The 23,785-nt window shown below is 43.8% G+C and overlaps 1 protein-coding gene across 1 annotated transcript in view; it reads right to left on the minus strand.

Annotated features, from left to right (window-relative positions):
- Positions 1–23,785, minus strand: part of TENM4 (teneurin transmembrane protein 4) — a 1,632,468-nt gene that overhangs the window by 813,897 nt on the left and 794,786 nt on the right. The window contains exon 6 of the mRNA XM_086933907.1: positions 17,252–17,341. The gene's annotated coding sequence lies outside the window, so the exon portion shown is untranslated. The remainder of the gene's footprint in view (positions 1–17,251; positions 17,342–23,785) is intronic.

The raw sequence follows: 23,785 nt of genomic DNA on the forward strand, positions 1-23,785 counted from the left end.
ACTTCTTATACTGCAGTGCTTTACTTGTGTATGTCTAGTGTTAAGGGTCATCTAAGTAAGGTTGGGTAGTAAAAGAATGGAATGCTGCCCAGGGCAGTGCCAGTGGATAAGACTAGCATTCATCCATCACATTTATTTTGCTCGGTGATCCCTTTCCAAGTTGAGACCTGTGAGAACCCAGATATGCCCAGATGTGCCACTTGTGGTGTTCCAAAGTTGCACCACGCAAGTAGAGACTAGTCTGATGTTGCATCTGCTGCTGCTCAGAGGGGATGTAGTCCAGTAGTGTGGACTGGACCATTGCTCTTGATGAGGCTAGTTACTCTCTGTAATGTACAATGAGAAAAATAGCAAAGTATCTTAACCCCTTCACTGCGGCGGCTATTCCGCTGCAGTGCTAAGGGGGTGGGGCGGCTGCACCGCGGGCGCATGCTGGTGACGGAACCGCTCCGTCACCAGCCACGGTTGCACTGTGCTCATGACGGAGCGGTTCCGTCACGGCCCGCCCGCTAAACAGAACGTTCAGCGCAGGCGCGGAATCTGCGCCGCGCAGGTGTTCCGAGCGGGCCGTGACAGAACCGCTTCGTCATCAGCACAGCGCGACCGCGGCTGATAACGGAGTGGTTCCGTCACCAGCAGGAGAGGGGTTAAAGTTGAGGATTGAGTTAGGCTAGTGTTTATGTTCTGGTTAGAGAAGATTGAGGTGAGTTAGGGATAATTAGACAGATGGCAGGGCAGGTTGGGGCTTTGGCAGCTTGTTACACCAGTAAGTAAGGACTATAGGACGTATGCATCCCCAGGGGGCACCAAGCACAATTCGGTGCGGGAGGTGAAGGAGAGCTGGTAAGTTTAGGAAGTGATTGAGAACCCGAGAAGTAAATACCAGACTGATAAGAACAGAAAGACAGAAGAAGACTAGCAGGTACAGTATAATAGTGAGAGTACTAGGAGGATTTTGAGTGACTGGTAGGTTAGAGTTTGCACAGTCAACTTGAAGCAAGGCCCAGAAGTTCTCGAACGGGGTGGACATCTGGTAGGCACAAGTTGACACTGATGTTGCTAAAATTTACTATGTGTAACACCATTGATTTATTCAATTTGTGAGGTAAACTTGTTACATTAAAACATCATTTTACACACTATAAATGGTGGCCGTTGATCGCACAGGTTTGCCTACTGATTAATTTTGTGTCCTCCTAGTGATGGCCCTTCAGGCAAAATATTAACAAATTCAGACCATACATTATCACTGAACACAATTACTTTGCCATGTCCTCTTTCCCTCACTACCATTCCAGCTGTGAAACACCAAAAAGAAATTGCCCGTGTGGCGTCATCGCTTAAACATGGAACAAAAGGACCAGGAAGTTGCACCGTTCCTTAAGCACATGCAGCATAATTTGCAAATTGACTGAAGCACATATAGTGCCCAGTTTGCTCAATACGCCAAAAACAATCGCCCGGTTTGCAGAATGCCCTAGGTCTGGACACACACACAGTTGAAGTTTGGTAAATTGCTCAAGTACATACCGCCCTACCTGCAGAATATAGGCACACTCATAGGTCACCCTACATATTACCAGAAGTGAATTTTGCCATTTTCATTTTTACATGAGGACAAAACGAATATTTTTTCAATTCATGAAATACCACAGGCACTCGTCAATCTGTTTCCCAATAACCCCAAGGTCTTTCTTCCCAGCTTCCTCGTAGCTCCATGCTCTTACACTAGACAATTCCTCAAGAAGAAGAATCTAGACCCACCTACCCACCTAGGTGCTCTGATTACAGGCTGGCCTCAAACAGCCTGCCCGTCTGTATATCATTTGAAAGAGTAGTTTTATTTAAACTCTCCAATTTTACTGAGGAAAATACCTTGTCAGGTGACCAATAGTCTAGATTCAGACCAGGCAGAGATACAAAGTCAGCCCTCAAATTCATATGGGAAGACCTAAAACTCACAGTGGAAGAGAACAGAGTGGCTTCCTTACAGCTTCTGGACTTTCAGCAACATTTGCTGCTGCTGTTTGTCACCAGACTCTCTCAGCTGGGAATACATGAAAATGCCATAAAATGGATTGCCTCATACCCCAAAGACAGACAAAAATTGATTTTCGTCCCAAGTTTTGTATTCACCCTCATACCCAAGATTGAGGTGCCCCTCGACGGTCAATGGAGTATACTCTCTTATTCAGCAACTATCCAACCCCCTTACCAGACCAGACCAGACCAGACCATTCAACCTTTCATGTTACAACCTTGCAGATAATATGCTTATAATTCTAAAAATGGATGGCCCAGAAGAGCCCTACAAGTCAAGACTTGGAGATTGCCTTCAGGCCAAAAATGCATGGATGGTAATTAACCACCTAAGAATTAAAGCTGCAAGGACAGAGGCCATGAATTAAGTACCTTAGGCCATCTGTCCATCATTCTATGGACAGATGGCCTAAGGAACCTAATGCCCTGCCAGCAACTTCAAGAGACATGAGAAACTCTGGAGTAACCATGGACTCAGATCTGGCCCTGATACCACATGCCAAGGAGCATCTTTTACACAATGAAGACAAGTGATCCATCTTCCCACACCTTAGATACCAACACAATCTACAAGCTATCTTCAATCTCAGAATCTCCCAGCTCACCTGTGCCAACAGCCTACACCTTGGTGCACCAGTTTCGTAACAGGCAACATTTAACAATTCCAAAATGCTGCAGAAGGGGCCTCTCCGCCCTTACCCCAAAGATAATTTGATTCCAGCCTGTAAACACTGGCTACCCGTAGCTAAATGTTCAATGTTTAAAACAGTTTGCATCCCGAGGGAAAAGATCACTAGACCTACAAATAAAATGTAAACAATACAAACAAAATAGGACACTGTAGTCAAGGCTAGCACCACAGTTCTTCATGACACCTTACAATAAGAAAGCCATAGGAGGCTCTGCTTTCTTTGTGCATGCCACCAAGCTCTGGAACTCATTGCTTGCCGAGATTCGAAGCACCCAGGAGCATATTTGGTTAAGAAGAGAAATTAAACCATAGTTGTTCCCAATGTACTTACATCAACCGCTGGCCATGGGATAGAGCCCAGAACAATAATCCTTCCGTCAAATCAAGCACAGTCAACAGCTACAGAACATTACAGACCAGCAAATCAAAAGGACAGACACCACCCAATCTAAAGTGGGGAGGAATGAACGCTAGAGGTACCCGCTGCCACTGTGCACCTGAAGACTCACAACATGTCTAGTGATGTAAAGAACTCTAACCATAACTCCGCTTCAGACTTCATAGATAGTAAACTATGTCTACTCTAACATTCACAGCTAACCACAAGATGGAGGACAGTTAATCAAGGGCCCGATTCACAGAACTAACTTAAGACAAAATCCTAAACGTACTACTTTTGGTATTCACAGAAGTTAGGATTTTGTCTTAAGTTTGTCTTAAGACAGACTTAAGACAGACTTAAGACAAAATCCTAACTTAAGTCTGTCTTAAGACTGTCTTAAGACAAACTTAAGACAAAATCCTAAACTTACTACTTTTGGTATTCACAGAAGTTAGGATTTTGTCTTAAGTTTGTCTTAAGACAGACTTAAGACAAACTTAAGACAAAATCCTAACTTCTATGAATACCAAAAATAGCAAGTTTAGGATTTTGTCTTAAGTTAGTTCTGTGAATCGGGCCCCAAGTGTTTAAGAAGGTCTTCCCAGCTTCAGTTTATACGATGCACTTCACCATACCATGTCATATACCAATTCATTTCCTGATCTCTCTTTGTCAATGCAACAGGCATATCATGTCTGAACGAACTTGTGGAACCTTGCTGGCAACTGGCTAGTACAGCTGCAAGCTAAGCCAGCATGCTTAAATACCCACTCAATACTAACCAGACAGGCCTGCTGAGACCAGAGCGGACTGCCACAAATTGCTCTAACCCCCAGGTCCAAAATAGTGAGAAACTCTGAGCATTTACATGTTATAATGACAAAAGGATGGCCATAGCACAGCACATCTTGGCAAATCTCTTCGCTTGACAGCTCACAATGGCAGTCACACAAAGGACGACTGTAATGAAGTCAATCTCTGATCTCTCCGTACTCTATCAACGCGCGTTACCACTTGTGGCTCCATAAGATCACTGAGTGGATGACAGCGAGCATCTGAAATTGAACTTAGAAAATAAACTCCCAACACATTAAAGGGACCCGCAGAGCTCATCAGAACTGCCAGCATAAGTCATGACTTAAAAATACTTGTCTTTCTCTCCCACTTCCTTTCACACGTGATGCCCTATTGATGTTACGGATCCTGCTTATGCTAGGCAGTGCCAGCCTAGACTTGTATTTTAAGTTTTATACACTTTGACCTCACTGATTGCAATTCATGTATTTTTTATAATTCGGCATGCAAAGCCCTGTTGATATTAGGTAACCCGCAACTACAAATGCTCCTTGTGTTTGTAGTTTATTTGCATTGTTTTCTCTGCTTGTTATTTTTATGGATTTCTATAAAGGGATTCCTGCATTGATTCACTGCTCCTCCCTTTAAAAGTGGGGTGCAGGCTGTCCCATAATATGGGACTGGTTGGTGAGGGTCTGTTTTAACGCCAGGTCAACGTTGCTATTCTTTGCTTGAAGCCACTTGAGCTCTGTATTATCCTAAATTTTGTAACATCTGGAGCGATCACATGTGGAAGTAAATTTTGTTCCTTACCTGCCCCGTTTAAATGAAACAGGCAGAATACAATAGTGTGTTTAATTCTGCTGAATAGTCTTTTGCTATGATTGTTTATGGTTTTAATTGACTAATAAACACTTTTTTGATTGGTTGTCTTTCTCACACACTTCCTTATCCAGCACCCCGCTAAACGCAGCATACCATAATACAATAACCGCACCGCGGGGGTCCTCATGCAAGACATGGAAACTATTCTGATTTAGGCTCAAACAAAAACTATACTCATCCAACCACATATCTACATATTATATTGTGCTACCTGAATGGTCAACTGCTTTAGCGCCTCACATAGGGGTAGCAAGTGCTGTACGGATGCTATAATGCCCTACACATATTTCACAGCTCGCATATGGCCCCAAGCACACATTATTCATTTTATTTTTTAAAAAACTTTTTATTCGTGACTGTGACAATTATTACATGTTACATTCAATCATTGTACATTCTATCAGTCTTTTCCTTTTTCTTTAACTTTAACTGCGGCATAGTATATATAACTTTCATCATGTCTTACATTTCTTCGGATATCATTCCATTACAACGTTTATCATTTGCATTCAAATTACAATATCGCCCACACATTATTCATTCTGTACTCTTTTTCAGAGTTTACACAGGGACTGGGTTGCAAATATGATCCAGTTTGCAGACTTTTCCAAGCACACTCTGACAAGTTTTCCAAATGGCCCAATCCCACGCTGCCTACTTTGCCTGATCCATATACTACTCACTTTATATTATGCCTCAAGCGCGTTGCCCAGCGTACATTCCATTTTAATATACATTTCCAATTGTACCCATTGCCCGAAGCAGCCAAATGCTATGGGGACACATTGTCCATTTTAAACAATGCCCCAAGGACCCATTCCCCTATATCTGCGACAAGCCATAAAACAGGGCCACTGGGATTATGTGGGACGAAATTATGCAGCAGGGTGGACTTTATAAAGCATCTGGAAAAGGCACAGTAGGCAACCTAACTGGCACACTTTGAAGCAGTGTTACTTCACGAGTTTATCATTTTTAGTTTTACAAATGCTAACAATGTATAGGCAAAGGTTTCACCTCATTCTTAAGATTTTTAGATCTAAATGCAGCGGTCAGTAATTGAAATGTGATCTGCCTCCATGCATCAAAAGGACTGCCACTGCACGGCAACTTATGTTGTAGCTTATTTAGCAACTTTTGATCTGCTTGAGTTAGAAACACTTTTGTTTCAAAAAATCTGCAATCTATGAAAAATATGATGAATTTTGTGGCAATTGCCTCAAATCCATAAATATGCAGAAACGCCACTGCACCAGAATTGCAAAATACCAGTGGACCTGCTTTAGACACCTATACCAGTTTACATAGTGTCACAGTAGATGATTTCCAATGACTTTCTTCCCAGCAATGCTGCCACCAATCTTTTTTTCTGGTTAAGAAGATTGATACATTTTTAACAATGGTGTTTAAGGGGTAAGCTTTTAGGGTTAAAAAATTATAACATGCATGATGGTTTTATTTTGAGTTGCGTCAAGTACCAAGTTTTGTGCGTGTCTGGGACTTGTTGATGTACAATCAAAATATACTTTAAATGCAGAAATTGTGGGTTTCAAGTACAGCTGCTGTTAAAAATCTCAGGGGCCTTGTGACTAGTGAATGCCAGACTGATTTCCGATGCGTGGAGCTCACACCCAATGAGTGACACTCAAGGTTTCTGTTACAGATATGGAAAATATGAAGTTTTGGAAAGCCTATGCTTGTGTGGGAGTATTTCCCTGAAACTCTGAAAATTCAACATATGCATAACCTTACTTTAAACAATTGTGAAAATATAAAATCAGACAACTAGTTAATTCTTTAAAATAAAATGGCTGCTGCACCAGTGGGTCCCCATCTTCCTTGTTCTCACTGGATAGCTTTTGGTGTAATTCATGTTGTTTCATTGCAGACCAGTCCAATAATGCACGTGATCTTTTCAAGAGGAGGGAGGGGCCAGCACCCGGATGTGCCCTTTGTTTTTTTAAACCAAAAGTTCTTACATTACTGAAGATCAAGAGAGAAAGCATTTCATACAGTGGTCTTTTTACTTTGATAAATAATTGTCAGTTCACTGCACCGCATGAGACTCAAACTTCAACATTTACCTTTTTTTAGGAAGGAAGCAATATGTCTGCAATGCTAACGTATGCATTATTCAGATATATCTCCTGCCAACGAGCTAAAATGGGTCTGTACCCATTTCTTTGTGTCGCTGTATAAAGAAAAGCATCAGCATCCATCTATATTGAAAAGTTGAAAATGGGAACCATAAACAACATGGACGCGGCAAACCACTTTGCGATTCTTCCAGCCAAATATGTTGTAAACAAACAAAACACTTCAAAATGGAACAGACGGCTCTTTGCAAGATTGAAAGCGACACAGTACCAGTCTTGCGTGCCTTGATGGGCCCGGCCCTCTGTCAGACGGGGAAATAGCCTCTTGTCTCCTGTCAAGCCGTAGAACTGGAGACCTCTATGTCCAGAAGAACCTTCTAGACATTAATAAGAACAATCTCCAAATGGGCTGAAAATGCGCCATGGCGATAGCGGAGGGGGTCCAAGTCCTTGTAAGCGGGGAGGCGCAGTACCGCCAGCTCGGCATCCTTCAGGTGTGTGTTTTCTGTTTCTCCTTGAGGGATTTATGCTACATTTTGTCAAATTACCACTGACACTGTTCCCATCCTTTTGTCAGTTTCTTGAGAGGAAAGGTTAGAGAAGGAAGAAAAAAAATCTCTAGACGCTTGCCAGCTCAGGAGCCACCTTGGTTGTCAAGGAGATGATGAACAAACCTTAGGATGCTTAGAACACTCAATGGGGGTTGAATAATAAAGATATATAAAAGTTAATTAGAGCATTAACTTGCTTGATTATTTTCTGTTTGCTTGAACTGCGCTTCGTTTTGTGTTAACTTCCTAATACCGCGAGATTACGACTATGCCCAAAATGGTAAATTTGTTGAGTAATAGACAAAGGACATAGCAGGTGCCTCTCATTCTTCAGTACATGCTAATAGCCCTTCTAATTGTGATGTTTTAGGACTAGATTGTTGTGTCATTTGTCTGTCTGACGGCTGTGCCCCTCTAATGGCTTGTAGTGATTATTGGAAAAAGACTTCCTGAGGTTTATGAAGTGTGACTCAAAATGCACAGGTGCTTACAACTGAACATTTCTTACAAACAATTCATTATGGGTATGTCATGGGAACTGGGGTCAGATGTTTGATGCCAGGTTCAGGTGGAGGAAGCAGCTGAGAAGAACAGAAATGTGGTGGAACTTCTCTGAGGACTAATGTAAAGATTAATAAGGGCCAATCCTGTCTGAGACTCCCTTCTGTGCCACACGGTCACTATACCTTAAGCCAAAGATGCCACGACATATACGTCTTTTTTTATGTTCAATAATTTTTAGTAAGATTTTAAAAGATAAAAACAGTTAGGTACAGTTCATAATGACACCAATATGAAGAATAAGAAAAGATCCACAAGTTCATCAGAATATGACAATAGTAACCAATAAATTGCCCCAACTCATAGCACGTAGAGCAAGAATAAAAATCAAGAAATAGAGTGGCATTATTGAATCATAGGAACCCATGAGTGGCATCATTATTAAGAAAGCAGAAAAATAAAGGAGAAAAAGAAAAGAAAAGAGGACAGAAGATAGAAAAGAAAGATAAAAAAGGAAGAAGAAAGAAGAGAAAGACATATACGTCTTTTCAGAAAGATGATAGGTGATCCGGCCTTAGGATTTCAATATTGTCCAGGTGGTAGTGGGGGTGACAAAAAAAGGTGAGCACCGCAGGTCAGGGCCAAGTGGGAAGGCCATGAGATGGGGAGGATGTGGAAAGAGTATGGTCCATAAATCAAAACTTGTCTAGAAGAATTGTGAGGCTATGAGAGGGTCAACAGTAAATACGGGGCTGCCTTTCAGGACGAACAGAGCTAAGGGCTCCTTGTGGGTTTAGGAAAACCTATAATATTTGAAGATTTAGAGGCTACTTAATTTTAAGGAGAGTCACATGGAGGATACGTTCATGTCACTTTCAATTTAATTAACCAAACCAGTATTCAAAACTTTATATATACGGGACCTTCATCCAAATGAATTTGTTAAATAATATTAATTGTTTGCAAATTGTCTGAAATATGGTAAGTTACATATAAATGGAATGCTGTTCACCTTAAACAATGGATCATGACAATTATTAATGTTTTAGGTTCATTTTAAGGTAATGCAGTAAATGTATTTTGAAGGTATCACCTAAGCATTGGTAAAAGCCAAAGCGAAATAAGTTAGATTCCATTCTGCACAGCTGTATCATACTAATTACCATTGTTATAGCATTGTAGTGTATTCCTAATTACCATTGTTATAGCATTGTAATGTATTTCTAATTACCATTGTTATAGCATTGTAGTGTATTCCTAATTACTATTGTTATAGCATTGTAATGTATTTCTAATTACCATTGTTATAGCATTGTAGTGTATTCCTAATTACCATTGTTATAGCATTGTAGTGTATTCCTAATTACCATTGTTATAGCATTGTATTGTATTCCTAATTACCATTGTTATAGCATTGTAGTGTATTCGTTACCTGGTGGACTATCGTACAGACCCGGGAAGGCCAGCAGTCTTTTGTGACTGCTTTTTGCTGGTTGTGTGAAGTTAGCAAAGAGTTTGGTCACTGTTTAGCTTAGAAATGTTTTTTGTAAATGGCTGTGAAGAAACGTTCAGGTCAATCTTGAGAGGACTTTGTTGTTCCTTATGTGTGTGTGGGTATGCCTTAGAATGTTCCATTTTATCTATGGATTGGATGATCGATTGGTCAATGCCCGGGCAGAGTAAAGTGTTCTCTATGCATCCCAATCTAGGTAGATAATTATGAGGTCATTTAGTTCACATGAGGATTTGGTATGTTTACATTAACTCTGAGTGAGCTTCTCTAACCCCTTGGGCGCGGCCGCGATTCTGCGCCTGTGCTGCACATTCCGATCGCGGGTGCGGTCATGATGGCCGGGAGCAGTCATCAGCACATGAGCACTGTGTGCCATGACGGCTCCCGGCCGTCATCAGCATGGAAGGGGCTAAGATGGGTGATGGTGTGGCCACAGTGGGAGTGCTGTTGAGATAGCAGAGCTTTTACAATTATATGGCTTAGGCGCTGTGTTGCAGACGATAGGGCGTCGGGACACCAGTCTTGAATTTTCTGCTTGATAAATACAAATAATTGGTGTGATTGGAAAGATAATGTTGACAGACCCTCACGGGCGAGTAGTCGTGCTTTATAAGATTACTGATTGATCGAGTTCAGGTTAGTGATGGGGCGATTGTTGGAAAGTACCAGCAGCCCAACTACATTATGTACCCATAATAAGCTGGGTGTGTGCTGAGCATTCTAGCCACTGTGTTTTTTTTGGATGTTTTGGAATGTCACGTTAGCACATCCTGTTGAGAGCGCAAAGATATGTGCAACTTTTTAAAGTCATTATAGCTATATTTAAATATTAGCTGAGCAATTAAACACCCACAGTGACACCTGAAAGAAATCAACCTCATAAAATAGAAGCACAACACACCTCTTGTCTAGAGGAGGTGAAACTTTTCACATAAAATTTTAAATTGAAGCTATCTTCTTTTTTTAGAAAGTCCTCAGAGAGGGATTGGGCTTGAAAAAGTTCCAATATACACTCTGTAGGAGGACTAGATAAAAGCGTAGTGCAGGAAATTAGGAACTTTTTGTTCAAGCACAGAAACCACCAGTGTTCTGTCTGGCTGTGCCTCAGTGGTCCACACATGTGTACCCAGCTGGCGTGGGCTGGGTCACCGTGGACCACAAGATGTATACCCTGGACCCACAGGCTACCCATAGGGATTTTAATTGGCTGTCAGCAACCAATCAGGAATGTAGCTGTCAGATCCTCTTGGTTGAACAACATATGGCTACTTACATAATCTCTTGTGTTGGTCACAGTTTATCTGAAAACATTACTACAAATGTAAACAACCACCATATCAGCAAAAGGGATGATGAACGTGGTATATTACTTCAAAACAGAGAATTACTTAAGGAGAAAGTGACTTACTATTTAATGGGCTGGGCAATTTTAAGCCCTGAAGAATCTCTTCATGTTGGTTGGTGTTGGGTGAGTGGTCACCAGTCAACACGCTCCCAACCTCTGGCCCTGCTCCTGGCTGCTTGAGTGACAAGCAAGAGTTAAAGTGGCACCTCTCTGATGCAAAGTGTATGAGCATTGTTGGGGTCCGCACTTAGCAGAGTGGCATGAGCGTTTAAGCTGCAGGGGAGCCCTGACCGTGAAGAGAAAGGAGCCTCAAGCACCTCCCTTTCTCATGATGATGAACTCATATGCTCAATCTAACCCAACGGGGAGGTGGAGTGTGTCTCCATCCGGCAAGAGTGCTTTCAGCAGAGCCTTCCATTGTCCGAATCCATTCTCTCTCATCAACCCTGTCCAAGGAAGGATACAAGGATTTTTAGTGCACTAGTGAGTTAGACTGCTTAATATAAACTGAACAAGCACTGGCAAAGCCAAAAGGTCTGCGTTGACTGTCAGTCTTTTGGCTATGCCAATGTTTGTTTTGCTGGGTTTTTCCAAAACTGTTTTGTTTTGAGAGGGGCTCCAGCGCCTTAGCCAATAATAATAAAAACATTGGCTAAAAGCACAAATAGATTTTTGGTTTCAAAAGGTAACATTGCAATAGCAGTTCCTGGAATGGAAAGGAACTACTTTGTGTGTAGACGTGCCTCACATCAAGCAAGATCCAGTTGAGAAATGCCCATTTTGATGAAAAGGCTGCTATATTCAGCCCAATTGCTGGTAAATGTAAAACGAAAATTGATACTTGTATAGCGCATTACTCACCCGCAAGGGTCTCAAGGCGCTTGTACGAATACCGCTGTGGAACCCATCCTGGCTTTCCCTGTGAGGCGTCCACTCCTGGGCACCTCCAAGGTGGAGGCCAGGCATCCTTAGCGTTGTGGGGGCCATTGTGGAGATTAAGCAACCTATTGCCCAGAGTGGGACTCCATGATTAGACTAGGCACCGAGGCAAGAATGATCAGGTCCGTGGAATTTTTGAGCCCAAGACCCGCCGAGGGGGGGAATTGAACCCTGGTCCCGGGCTAGACCTCTTCATCAGGGTCTGCCGCTCTAACCATTGAGCCACACTTCTCCACTGTGTAGAGTGGATGAGCTCAAGCGATGTCAACACAGATTGCCCGACCCTTGCGTTCTCCTGTCGGCTCCACTTTGGTAACATCCTTCCATGTTATTATCCCATAAGTTATGTTCACACTGATCACTTTCTCCAACACAGAATAATTCAAACCCTTTTTCTGAGTATGGAGTATAACTTCCTCATCCCATGTCCCATAACTCGTATTCTATCCCTTTCACCGCCCACTACAACCCTCCAATTCTTTATAGTTAGGCTGTGCTATGCAAATACTCATACAAAGAAAGAAACAAACGACTCACATTGGGAATCTTATTGAATTCTCAACAGCTGTCATCACTAAGTTATGCTGCTCCCTAAAATGATTTAGGGACAGATCAGTGCAAAGATTTGCAGTGGCCTGGCTAGACCTTCTGCCCCTTGGGCGGACCTTAAGTTTGCTGCCTGGTGCAGGTAAGAGTGGAGGGGGGCGGCGGCCGATGGATAACTTGTGCAGGGAAGGGTGTGACGGCCGACAGACAACTGGTTCTTGGGGGATGGGGGATGATGATTGTCAACAGACACTACTTGCTCACTGGTGCTGCCTTTTCCCTAGTTATAAAGGGCCCGATTTAGAGTTTGATGGACAGGGAGCTCTGTTGCAAGATCGACGGAGCACTCTCTCTGGCAAACTGAATGTCCGCCGCCTTATTTAGAGTCGGGTGGACCTTCAGTATGTCAACGGCAGAGACTAGTCCGTCTATGCCGACATACACCTCTGACTACCCAATACCAGGGCCGGACTGAGAACCAAAACCGGCCCTGGTAAAGTGCTCGGCTGGCCCCCTGGGGGTGCGACCGAGCTCTTTGTCGGTTTTCAGCCGATATTGTTACAGGGACGATTTTGCGGCAAAAACGGACCTGTTACAAAAATGGCTCCCAGGGCCCAAAACCGGCCCCCATCCTTGCGGCGCACCGGGGGATTGCCCGGTGCCCGCAACGGCCAGTCCGGGTCTGCCTAACACAGTAATAGCCGTCAGAGGTTTTTACATTTGTCCGCGGGCCCTATTTACTGTGAGCGTTCGAAGTGAAAGTTTTCACTGCCCGTCACCGCCAACTACAGCCTGGCGGTAAGGGACAATGAGAACTGTAAAACAACCCTCACACCACGGGAGAAAGCTCCCTTGGCGAGAAGCCATTGCTTTTTTTTTTTTTCCAAAAACAAAAATCCCGCTTTGGGATTTTGTTTTTTAAACTAAAAAATGTTTGAAAGTTTGAAGTACATCGCCATCATGTTGCCGGAGCGATCCGTCAAACTTTTAAAGGCACTTACCGGAACCACCGTGGTTGCGATCTGGCGCCCTCTTGCGGTCATTTGAGTGGACAGCACAAGGCAGCTCTCGGTAGCCAGAATGATGTGACACCGGCCCTGAAAAAAGAGAGACCTCGTCTCTCCCAAACATCGTGCACTGCAGCGGATTGACATTTTCAAGAGAAAGAGGATTCAGACTGCATAAAAAACCCTGTGGTTTGTAAAGACTGTCTTCCAGTTCAGTGGGTTTTCAGCTGCCACATCGTTTCAAGCCTTTCGTTCATGTTTCATTTTCTATGCCTGTTGTCACACATTGGCAAATCCTTTAGACTTCAAAGTTGTTTCAGGCCTCGGACGTCTCAAAGCCCGAGAGCAGCAGCACACTGGAGGTGTGAAGACATTCAAATCAAAAAGACTTGCCCGTGGTCCGACCCTGGGTAAATGGCGCGTTCGGAGCAGGCCGCCGGCCGCCGGAATGACGCGCTCCTCCTGCTCGGGGCTGTCACTCAGAGCCCTGCCAGCCGGGCTGTCATCGAAGACTCGGAGGTGTGAAAACTATCAAGAAGAATCACGCGCTGGCCGCGAGCCCCAGAGGTCACGTCGCGAGACGCACTCTGACAAGCAGGCGTGCAGGGTGGAGTGTTATAATTGTAAAAGCAGCGCCGCTTGCAACTTTTCCATTAAAGCGCCCTGAAACCGCAAAACGCGTGCATCTCAACCAGTGGGTGCTAGCTGAAAAAACCGGTGCGCTTGAGCCACAAGATGAGATTGAACTGTAGCACCATCCAGTGCACTGCCCGGAAACCATTAATTCAAGATGGCGAAGGCTTTTGCTCCCCTCCCCTGCTGGTTTGGGGCAGTTTCACTGTGGGTGTGGTTTGCATCTCATTAGCAACACTAAAGGCAAATCGCATTGGCAAAGCCATTACTTGTGACCTTTGTACTGATTGCTCTGGCAGTGCTTGTTTGGGTTTTAAGGCGTGAATGGACACACAAGCTTCTGGTAAACGAATGTTACAGAAAATGGATACACTTTTTTATGTCTGGCCTAAGAACAGCTCTATATGTCTTGTCAACTTCATGATCACAAAAAAAAAATACATATGTACATACATGGGTTTCCCATGCTGGAACCTCTCCCTCCCGGTTACTCTGTAGACAAACACTGACCTCCTGCACACGCCTGTCCTTTTACACCCCCACCCGCGAACTACGATCGTCTAATCAAGTCCTCGCGGCAATTCCTCGCATCCAAAGATCCACCATGGGGGGAAGATCCTTCTCCTACTTAGCGGCCAAGTCCTGGAATTCTCTCCCCATCCACCTCCGCCTTACGCAGAACCACCTCTCCTTCAGAAAACAACTAAAAACTTGGATATTCGATAAGTAAAGTCCCTCCCTTCCCTCAAGCGCCTTGAGACCCTCTGGGTGAGTAGTGCGCTATACAAATTTTAAACTTGAACTTGACATCCTGCACATGTCATATATTGACAGAGTTCGGGCCGCTCAAAGGACACCCAGCCCATGCTGCTCGAGGAACATTGGGCTGGTCTGCTCAAGGGACATCTAGTTGGGTTGCTTTAGGGACATCCAGACAGGTCCCTCCATGGAAATCCAGCGGGGTCGCTCGGCGTACATTCAGCCGGGTCACTCGATGGACATCCAGCTGCCTCACTAGAAGGACCGCTCAACTGCCATCCTGCTGGGTCACTTGACGTACACCCAGCCAGGTCGCTTGAGGGACATCCAGTCGCAATGTGACTGCAACACTGGTCTTGGGTTGAAAATGTATATTTTGTCTCACTCGAATGAGGATCTGCTGGTTTGACACATACTTTCCAAATATTTGCTGAATGTGGGCACGTGTTTGTAATAGTACGGAGAACAGCTTGGTTACAACCTGAAGCACTGTTTGGTTTCCACAGCAGCACTCTAAATTTCGTGCCCTGAAGAAGTCCCTATGCTTAGAGACGAAACGTGTTGGCTGTGTCCTTGTCTCTGCTTTAAAATTGCTAGTTGTTTTACTGTGACATTGTTCTGACTCTGCTTTTTGAGTTTTTAGAGTGATACACTTCCTGTGGAGAAATGTTATATTCTTTGACTCTTGCATGGATGTGTGCTTTTCAGTTTGTGTTATAGTATATTGCACACTGTTGTGGTAGGATCCAGGTTTGCAGTAATATGCAAGGCCACAAGCAAAGGCAAGTGACCAACTCCTAAATGGACCAGGATACCGAAGCTTGTCAAAGTATGCAAGGGAGATATTTTTTTTTATTAGACTAAAGCACTTTGGTGCAGATTTATGAGGCGCTTGTGCCACGTTTACGCCGCTGTTGCGTTACGCAAGGCGGCGTAAACATGGCGCATCCCTACGAGGCATTTACAACGTGACGCATCTAGGCAGATGCGTCACGTTGTAAAGCCCTGCGCCACTTGTGGGCGTTCTGGGGCAGGTGCGCCTTGCAAAAGTGGCTGAGTGAAATCTATAAGATTTCACTCAGTCACTTTCAGGCCAATGCTGCGTCAAAACCCTGCGCCTGCTTGAAGCAGGCGTAGGTCTTGACGCAGCATTGTCAAGATGTGGTACCCCTGAGCCTTGCTGGGGCTGCGTCGCGCTTGCGACGCAACTTCAGCAATGCGTCACCTTTACGGCACAGATGCGTGACGCATCTGTGCCGTTTTTGTCCCATGGTGCGCCGCATTGTAAATGCGGCGCACCATGGGTGGCGGAGCAGCGTCGCAAAATAACTGGCGCATCCCTGGGGATGCGCCAGTTATCATAAATCTGCCCCTATGTGACTGAAGAGTATTTAGTAACACTAGGAATTAAATGGGACACCGAAGAAATGACCAATAGCTGAAATGGCACCAGGGTTAGCGCTTCTACAGGGTAAGAGGCGGTCTCTTACCTCTCTGGTTACTTCCTCTTAGGACCACCACCACTTTATGGCAGCATCGTGTCACCACCTATTGGTGGCACCACAATGCTGCATTTGGAGCGCGCCAGCAGGGATTTCCTAGAGGGCTGAAAATCCTTGCATTGTGGATGAGTGGCCCGGGAGCACAGCAAGGGTAGTTGCTGATCGAATGGTTGCTTTAAGGCTTGGAGTGGATCCTGGGCAATAACTTGCATAATCAGATGGGAGCAGAGGTGGAGAGCTGCAGAAAGCCCTATGCAAAGACCTGCAAATTGACTCAGGGCATTAATGACCAATTAAAGCACAAATCAGTGAACCAATGCTTTGTGCAGTTCATTTGCTCAAGTGAATCCACTTTACGCATCCTTTGCTACGGTGAATATAGGCTTTTAGATGTGATTGGCACTGAATGTACCTATAAGGTCACATCAACGGATCCTAGCCAGTGCACAGCACTTTTATGACAGACAAAACGTTGCACTAACAAACTGGAGTACAGCAAAGAAAAGATGGATATGCAACATTCAGGAGGAAGAGGTAAGAAACAGAAATAGAGGTCATGTCGTGGAAAGCAGCACATTAGGTATACATGTGGAAAGTACATTTGCAAGTGTCTTAACAGCATCTTAATCAATAAAGTCACATACATAAAGGACATTTTTGGTACTGTGTATTTTTTTAATGTGTTCTATGGATTTTTTATTACACTTGCCACCAAATTGTATTATCAAAGATGCAAAATTTAATAATGATAATGTTAATGTTGATTACGCCAATAAACTTATTTTGTGAGCACAACGCCACAATACCACTGGAGATATTATACACACATGCAATATAAAGAGGTATTACACATAACAAAAATACAGCGTACTCCTTATGGCAGTTTCTGTAAAAAAAAAGTATGCAAAATCGCTGCTAAGACCGGCGCACACATCGTTTGGGCATGCAACCGTACACATATAATCATTTCTTTTTCATTGTATGACCCAGATCGACTCCTGTGGACTCAGAAAATGTGCAGCACATTCTCACATCTAAAATAAAATAGATAAATCTCAGGTTTTACCTCTTTCCTTGTGAAGGCCCTACAGGTGTGCCATCAAATCAGCGCCAAGTCCATGATTTTTGATGCCAGGGTACGGAATTTCTGGGGTGCCTGTCGAGAGAATAAAGGTAAATTAACCACTTGTGGAATGGAGTTCTAAAGTTTATTTACTTGCTTAGTGAAACATTGGCTTATGACCAGAAGCTGCTTTATAGCAGCTAACATGGGTTGTTCGACCATGACTCTTATGAATCACTTCATGTAACTCTTGTAAGCGTAACATGTAAAGCACTCTCATACCTTCGGGTCTAGCTAGCGCTATACAAAACTCAAAATAATAATGCTGCCCTGAATTCCAGAGAGATACATGTACGTGGCACTAGTGAGGTGTGAATTCACCATCACTTGTACACGTGCAGCAATGAAGCCAACTCACCCTGCACAACTTGATTGCTCCTTGCTGGGTCTGGTGGCACAGTGGACTAATGTAGCCACTGTAGGGGCTTGTGTTTGACCTCATGGTCACAGGTTCAAATCCCAGCAGGTCCACTCAGCCTTTCATCCCAATGAGGTCGATAAAATGAGTACCATTGAGTTGGGTAACAATAAACATCTGTTATTCACCGCCAAGATACGCTTCTGGGTGATTGCGCGCTTTACAAACACACATGTTATGATGTTTTGTTCAGATATGGGTAGCAGGGGATATAAGCGGCTGTCCTGGCTTCCCTTTCAGTATTACATGCAATATCATTGTTTTCCCTGGTCTTAGTGTCAGAGAGGCAGGAATAGAAGGTTAACAGAACTCGTATTGCTTTCTGTGGTTTCTATCGCTTGCCTTTCCCCGAGACCGTTGGCACTTAGTCGTAGGCTGATGAAGGTTTAAAGCTGGGGCAAGGGCCGAAACTATGATGCCAAAAGGGTGCAGGATTCTACTTCCTCTACATCTGGCCAGGTGGTGAATCGATGTTCATGTACCTCTCTTTTATGTTCAAAGAAAATAACTTCTATTTTAGCTGAATCAATTGGCCATTTATCAATGTCCAGTTCACCTTCATTTTACTACCCATATTGCCTTGTGGAAGTCATAAAAATTCTAACACAATATTGCACTAAATTATGCTACATTCAATCAACAATAGGGGTATTGTTTGCTTGCATGTGGATTGATACTCTTCATTTTATATAAAGTGTTAGTTTCTCCTTTAATTAATTAATGACTGACGTAGGGCATAACCTCCCTAGAAAAGACAGCAACCTTCTATAATTCCATAAACCATTTCTAAGGCATACAGTAGCTTAGAAACGTAATGTAAAGAATCTAGTTTGAGGCCCTGACTATGAGTAAAGAGTAACCATGCACAGAGGTTCCAGGTGACCAGAATGACTGTTTCCGACCGGTATTTCCACACATTTACTCCAGTTACAAGTTAAATTCCATAGAATGGGGAATAACTGTGCGGACCAAGATTCACCAGGAATAAACCACACAACATTCCAAATTCCGCGAGTTTTAGTGCTCTCATTGCCAATGTATCTTTTCACAGCAGGTGGTAAGCGAGATCAGGGGCTTCAGTGCCAGCGAGAGTGGAAAGAAAGATATGAGGGAGTAGATGAGGTGAAGGAAAAACTAGTTCTGGCGACGGGAGAGCGTTTGAAATGTTGGGTTGAAGCTGGGCACAAGGCTCTGCTGCTGTCACCGACAAAGATCATGAGTTTTTACCAGCCACAATTACAGGCCAGTAAAACTGAGTACGGTGTTCCTGCACCCGGGCAAACCAAGTGCAAAAAACACAGGCCCAGTCGCGATCCACCCGGCTTGAAACCAGGTCGGAGATGTATCTGGGACTATGGCGAAGATCATGATGGGAGGGATTCCAACACTGAAGGAACTACATCTGCTCCACATCTGCATCACCCCCAAGGCCATCAGCTCTCCTATACATTTGGCATAGAATCTAACCAGCTCAGGTGCTCAATGCCGAACAGGGCCCGAGGACATCCCCAGCCTGGAAATGAAAGGATGCAGGAAGAAAGCCGTCCTTTTTCCATCTAGGGGTCCAGGATATGGAGAAAGATCCCCATGAACATCAGAATGGATCCTGCCCTCCTGCAAATATAATAGGAATTGAAAACACATTATCTTCCAGGAGCTACACCTCCTCTCTCTAGGGGAACCTACATTACCCTATCACAGTGTAAATAATCATGGAGCTTATCATTAGATCCACTCCTGATGTTTAGCCCCTATTCCTTTCGAGCTTGGAGCAGGTGATGTAGATGTCTCAATGCGTGCACAGGTGATACAGTATAAATGAGCAAGGTGGAAAAAAGGATCACATGATAAAAATGTGTTCAATAATTCACAATAATAGTCGAGGGTGAAAATTCTATTTTGTAAGTCGAGGGTATGCAGTCTGATGGAAAATATACAATCTCAGAAAAATAACTAGGCTTTCTGTGTGGTCTACGGTCCAAATCAGGTAGATACACGAGCTAGCATTGGTAATGTAAATGTAATTTGTACTTGTAAAGTGCACTAATACCCCAACTGGGGTGTCCTGGCGCTGTAACGCATACCGCTGTGGAACCCATCCTGGCTTTTCCCTGTGAAATGTCCACTCCTGGGCACCCCGAAGGTGAAGCCAGGCATCCCAGCGCTGTTGGGGCGATTAAGCAAGCTATTGCCCAGAGTTGCAGAGTGGGACCCATGATTAGAATAGGCACTGAGGTGAGAATTATCCTGTCAGAGGAAATTGAGCCCAAGACCCGCCGAGGCGGGAATTGAACCCTGGTCCCGGGCCAGACCTCTGCATCAGGGTCTGCCGCTCTCACCATTGAGCCACAGTTCTCCATTGGTGGAATTAGTGAGAAGTGGAATGAGGCTGCAGATGATGATGAAGCAGCGTCAAGCGCTCCAGACACTCTTGGCAGAAGCCAACAGTGAACAAGACAAACTTAAAAAAAACTTTGCGCAGGGATATCTGTGGGAAAGGTTTCATGCAAGGTTGTTGCATCAAGCTGGGCCTTCCCTGATGGCCGAACAGGGCCCGCCCATGATGCCACGTGGACCATATAGAGAGAGGAGACATCTTTGCCATGAAAGGGAATGAAGATCAGACCTACAATTTAATAGATTGACGGCCAGTCTTCTATAGGCAAGACAGCTTTAAGGATCTACGTGCTCGCCGTTTTGGGGGAAAAAAGCGCTTTGAGACCACAAATCATGTTGTAGAAACAATAATAGATTTACCCATAGACAGATAACCTCCAGTTCAAGAACCTATTTTAGAACTCACCCACTAGAAGTATTTCAACAGAGAAATGGGAGGAGTGCTGTAGAAAGGTTGCAGTTTTGGTATACACTATTCCCGACAGGGCAACACGTGGAACACACAGGTAGAAACAAAAAATAATACCTTTGTTACTGCAAAAAAAAACAAGTGTGGAACAAAAGAACCCAGGGGCAGTGACTGGACAGGAAGAGCCCAGCAGATACCAATCTTCTACTACTGGACTCCACAGCTGAGGGCTCGCTGACCTATGCCGCTTTAACGCAAAGCCTCACTCACCTGGTACTTCTTGGAGAACTAATATTAAAAAGCTTTTTTGAGTACATTACAAAAGAGAACCTATAAAAAACTTCATGCATTGTATTTTAAAATCAGTATTTTCACAGCCAAGATTTCTGTTGCAGGCCTTCGTTCGAAGATGTAGAGGAAACTAATTTGCTTTGGGCTATATACGTAGGGTTTGACTTCAATGCACCTCTTAGTCCAATAAAGCTAAAAAAATTACTGGCATCACATGACCTAACTGGTCACAAGCACCTATTTGAGAGGAACACGCCTTCTTTTTTCCGATTTCACTGTGATTTCTTTTCGACCGCTTCCATCCCTGTTTTTTGGTCCATCTCTTATTTCACTGCCCTCAAGCTTGCTAGTTTCAAGTCCTTCTTGCTAGTCTTTTCCATGGAGATCTCGTTAAGACAAACTTAGGCAATTCATATACAACCCATGAACTTGCATGGATCTCACCATCCTTTCCATTATTTAGGTAAGCGATAAGAGCAATCGTAACATCAACATCATTGATCACAATGGGAGCCCGCCAATGTAGGGCCGATTGAGGGAAGTAACTAATGTATATTGTCTCAGCAAACCGGCGATTGCTAACGCACAGTGTGAATTTTTGGCATACATTTTTGGTGACCATTATCTCTTTATATACAGGATTTAATTGTTATACACAATGCTTGATATATTTTGTATCATTAAGCCAGTTCGACAGATTGAAGCCTATCTCATCATTCGCCACTACTTTTCGTCCTTCTATCTTCGCGTTGGCATCTTTCGATCATTGCCTGTTCCCAACTTTGTGGATTTTAATACTGTGCACTGCCACCACTGCTTGTCACTATGTCATCTTTCAGCTCCATTCACATTTCATCACTTAAGTTGCATCTGGCAAAGTGTCCCATTTCAATACTTTATTGTTAGTTGGGAATGCCACTAGGCCCAATGGGTCTACACTGAGGATTGGGGATGTCCCACATCGCTGATAAGAACTGATTGTGATTTGTAACAAATATTCAATGACGGTAGGACTAATCTCAACTGGGGGTGGGCGAAGAATTGCGCTCCGCCTGGAGTTTTGCTCAGTCCGTGAGTGAGACGCGCAAAACTACGTAAAGTGGCGCGGAGTGAAGTTTTTTATCTCAAGCTCCTCACCAACGTTAGGTTGGCAAGCGCTCGCAAGAAAGAATCATATGCTGGACGTCCTCCTAGCAAGATTTAAAAACGCGGGCGCGGCAAGTCGTGACTGCTCGCATTGAGGAAGCTGACTCTTGTTTAAAATGTTTACCCAGTGGCAGAAAGCAGCAGCGCCCTCTGGCGCAACGTGTATGCCGATCGCACTGTTTTTTACAGCGTGGGACAAACTCCCAGGACTAAAAATCAGTGCTTTATCGTGACTTAACAGACTCCGCCACTGGCACAGCTCCGCGGAGCACGCCAGAGTTTTTCCGGCACTTCGTGGAGATCCAGGGAGTAGGACTCTGCAAACTCCACCCAGACCTAATATCAACTAGTTTGATTTGATTGTGAGGGAAGTGTAGTTAAGACGGTGTGGAAATGGATGTATGACGTTACATCGCAAACTTTTACAACGCACACCATTACAACGCAATTTTTACAATGCAGGATCCTTTACAACGGAAGCCTTTACAACGCATGACATTACATAGCAGATGCTATTACAACGCATGCCATTACAACGTAAGTCTAGGTAAGTATATTATTTTTTAACAAATATAATTAATAAATATTTACTTAATTTTATTTATTAAATACATTTTTTACTAATATATTTGTAAATATATTGAAATATTTTTTTAAATAGTGTAGGTGTATAAAAGTATTATTTAAAATCCAGTTAGTGTAAAACCCAAACTCAGCCCTGAACCCTAAAAATACCCCTGTACCCCATAACCCAAACCCAGCCCTGAACCCTAAAAATACCCCTGTACCCCATAACCCAAACCTAGCCCTAAAACCTAAAAATACCCCTGTACCCCATAACCCAAACCTAGCCCTGAAACCTAAAAATACCCCTGTACCCCATAACCCAAACCTAGCCCTGAAACCTAAAAATACCCCTGTACCCCATAACCCAAACCTAGCCCTGAAACCTAAAAATACCCCTGTACCCCACAACCCAAACCCAGCCCTGATACCTAAAAATACCCCTGTACCCCATAACCCAAACCTAGCCCTGAAACCTAAAAATACCCCTGTACCCCATAACCCAAACCTAGCCCTGAACCCTAAAAATACCCCTGTACCCCATAACCCAAACCTAGCCCTGAAACCTAAAAATACCCCTGTACCCCATAACCCAAACCTAGCCCTGAAACCTAAAAATACCCCTGTACCCCATAACCCAAACCTAGCCCTGTAACCTAAAAATACCCCTGTACCCCATAACCCAAACCCAGCCCTGAAACCTAAAAATACCCCTGTACCCCATAACCCAAACCTAGCCCTGAACCCTAAAAATTCCCCTGTACCCCATAACCCAAACCTAGCCCTGAAACCTAAAAATACCCCTGTACCCCATAACTCAAACCTAGCCCTGAACCCTAAAAATACCCCTGTACACCATAACCCAAATTAAATAAATGTTTTAAAAAAAGATAAACGTACCCATACTTACATTGTAAAGGCATGCGTTGTAAAGGATCCTGCGTTGTAGTAGTTGCGTTGTAACAGTATTCCGTTGTAACAGTTGCGTTGTAACTGTTGTTTCCCGTGGAAATACTTGGTGCACTGACATGTGGAGGACAGAGCGTTGACTTTTAGTTGTGCAAGCTCTTATGTTTCATTTGTGTAGCTGTTCAATGACAATGGTTTAAGTCAGTCCCTAAGCAGGAGGATCCTGAGAAAGGGGTGATGGAGAAGTCAGGAGTTTCAGATTTTTGAGAGTGGTCTTGTCTGCCAGTAAACATCGTGGCAACTGTGATTTTGCAGATATTCGAGGGCATAGCACAGATTAACC

The sequence above is a fragment of the Lissotriton vulgaris genome, chromosome 8, assembly GCF_964263255.1.
Source record: "Lissotriton vulgaris chromosome 8, aLisVul1.2, whole genome shotgun sequence".
NCBI lineage: Eukaryota > Metazoa > Chordata > Amphibia > Caudata > Salamandridae > Lissotriton > Lissotriton vulgaris.